We start from the raw sequence: 2,920 nt of genomic DNA, 5'->3' as shown, positions 1-2,920 counted from the left end.
AGAGGATCACGGTTTCATAGTTTTAATCATTCAAGTTCTTTATGATGCATTCATGATCCATGGATTTCAAGGTCATATTACATTCATTGTTCATTTGATTCATGTTTTAGGGTGCATTTAAGATTATTGTTTCAAGTGATTTCAAACATGACTCTTGGATGGAAAAGTGGAAATTTGAATTTAAAGCATATTTCATTGACCATAAGAATATTTCTCATTAAGAGTTTCCACTTCAGTCATACAAGATCATGTTACATATGTCCATGCAAGAAATTACAAAATTGATTTTTTTACCTATAGTTGATTTTGATGAACTGTTGACTTTTTGGTCAACCAGTTAACCAAAGTCAACTCATCTAATCATCAAACCTAATTCCTAGTTTCCATTTGGTTTCCTCATGCTTTCATCCTTTTTCTTTCAACTTCATGGCATCTTGTAAGTAACATTTGTTTTTCTTCATGTGTTATTCCAAACATCTTGATTCCAAGCAAGATAGCATTTCCAATTCCAAACAAAGCAACACATAATGAAATAAGACAATATGGCATTCAAGTTCATCATAAGCATAAACCAATTTCATCAATACAATTTCTAAAAAGCATTTCCATTTAGAAACCAATTCAACACTTATCATTCAATAACATCCATTACTCTCATTACAATACAAACACCTAAACCTAGCCAAGACAGTTGCAATTATCCAACCCTCATGACCACCATTTAAACCATACACCTGCAACCATCCGCGGCAATTGAAGTATCAATCAAGGAACTTCATAAAAATCCCACGTAATAGTTAATGCTACTCAAGGCTTGCTGCTAGACAGTTTCAAAAAAACCAACGACGGTGACATGCCTTCAATGGATACACGCTCCAGTACAGAGTCCCCTTTATTCTGGATCAGAGCAGACCCTGACATGGAGTACCTTACTGAGGTTTATTTTAATCAACCAGTTCAGATGTAGATTAATCGATTAGAGAAGGGCAGAAATGTTATTACTCAGGCCCAAGCAATTGCAGCCCTTGAGGCATCACCTCAACTATCATTTTCTGTTGTAAATGCCCTGAACAGTTTTCTTACTGACTCCAAGGATTTCCGGAGAGTAAGAATCGAATAAGCATTTGCATTGGTGAATTCAGCATCTGAGGAAACTGGTATTTTCTGGTCTACTCCATTTGGTGAAATGTTACAAGAGTCGAAGTTTTGAGTCTGACATGGGACTCCCAAAGCCAAACTATTTTCATGATTTTTCCTAGTATTTTGTTCTTGAGGTAATGTAGGGAGACCATTCCACGTGTTGTAGCTGTGATTAGATCCGCTGACAAGAAAAGTCCAAGAGAAGCTATCGAATCAGTTTGCAATAATTTCATAACAGCATAGTAATGTAGGACATTAGAAGTACATTCACAACAAGGCCATGACATAACTAGCATAACTAAATTCATAACAGAACCATTTTTTTCAATCAAATAACTTCTAACAATTAACTTCAATCGCTATCTAATTCTAGCGGCAACAACTTATAGCATTCATGAACATCGATGCATTCCCAAGAATTAACATTAACTCCAACTGACATTTCACAGCAAAAGTTGAAATTCCATGTAAATATCACAGTGTAATTAGGAAACTCAACATAATAACAGAAGACTGACTTTTCAACTTCAATTTCCGTTTGACAATAACAACACTTAACCACATCACTTAACATAAATTGATCACTAACTAACAAGCTAATAGAAACAATTTTTTTCTAACTGTTAATATAACAGGAGGGTGTTTTTGGACTACACTAACAGTTCATTCATCATTTCATTTCAACAATAAATTTACTAAAACATTGATTTTCATTTCAATTGGATTTTAACTAACTTCTCAATTTCTAACTAACTGAATTTGATAACAGAAATATGGAAAGCTATAAAAGGGACTCACTGTGATTGAAAGAAAGAGAGTTCATCATTTTAACACACAAATAAAAGTTTTCTTCACTGCAGAACCGATTCTTCACTGACAACGAATCAACTAAAAACTCTCTTTCACGGGATTCATCCCTCTACATTCACTAGAACTCAATAAGAACGCAAGGAGGAAGAGGACCGAGGAAGGAAAGCGGCATCGGGGAGGATCAAAGGAAGAAGAAAGCAAAACGTTACCTGCTGTCACTGGTAGCCACCGCATCGGAGCACCGCTTTGGTAGGTCTTTTCTTCTCTTTCTTGTTCATCATTTATGTGCGTGAATAAGAAGAATCAGAGGGAGGCTTCATTTGTGAAAGAGAGGGTGAATGTTGAGATGAGAATGAGGGATCAACGTTTGAATCCATTTCCGATCTGCTTCAAAGCTTTCGAATGAGAGGAAGATGGAGGAACGGGAGTGTTCATTTGTTTCGTATGCTGAAGCATTCAAGGTTGTTCAACTCTGCACCCCCCCACTCTTCTTGGATTGCAGCCCAGCTCCACTTCTGTACCCCCATAGCTTTAGTTTAATTGCATGCTAATTCGTTTTTTTAGATCTAATTAGGATTATTTTCTTGTTAATCTTTTTACTCAGGGTAATTAATTTTTAGAATTTAGTTAGGATTTAGAAATTAATTTGAATTTAGGATTTAATTAGATTTTAGTAAAGTCTTCTAATTAGATTTTAATATAGTGTTTAATTAGATTAAAAATTAGAAAGTAATTAGATTTTGATTAATTTTAGAATTTAGTTAATTGCTAAATACTATTAGGTTAGAATATATTTTAGGACTTAATCAAACTTTAGGTTCTAGTTAGATTTTCTAACTAGAATTTAATTTGTGTTCCTTATTGAATATCCTTGTAAAATGACTATTTTACTCTTTAAGGGTTTTCTTACTATTTTAGCCATGTAACATGCTCCCTTAGGAACTTTGGCTTATAATTTTTAGTCAAGTTT

At 34.2% G+C, this 2,920-nt stretch overlaps 1 long non-coding RNA gene across 1 annotated transcript; it reads right to left on the bottom strand.

Moving 5' to 3' along the window:
- Window positions 1-533: 533 nt before the first annotated feature.
- LOC127106719 (uncharacterized) lies at window positions 534-2,526 on the bottom strand. The gene is made up of 2 exons (XR_007795471.1): window positions 1,939-2,526; window positions 534-1,321 (listed from the first exon to the last, which is right to left on the bottom strand). It is a non-coding gene; the product is annotated as an uncharacterized LOC127106719 (long non-coding RNA).
- Window positions 2,527-2,920: the final 394 nt, after the last annotated feature.

This window comes from Lathyrus oleraceus, chromosome 7 (assembly GCF_024323335.1).
Source record: "Lathyrus oleraceus cultivar Zhongwan6 chromosome 7, CAAS_Psat_ZW6_1.0, whole genome shotgun sequence".
Classification (NCBI taxonomy): Eukaryota; Viridiplantae; Streptophyta; class Magnoliopsida; order Fabales; family Fabaceae; genus Lathyrus; species Lathyrus oleraceus.
This window is presented reverse-complemented; position numbering and strand designations above follow the sequence as displayed.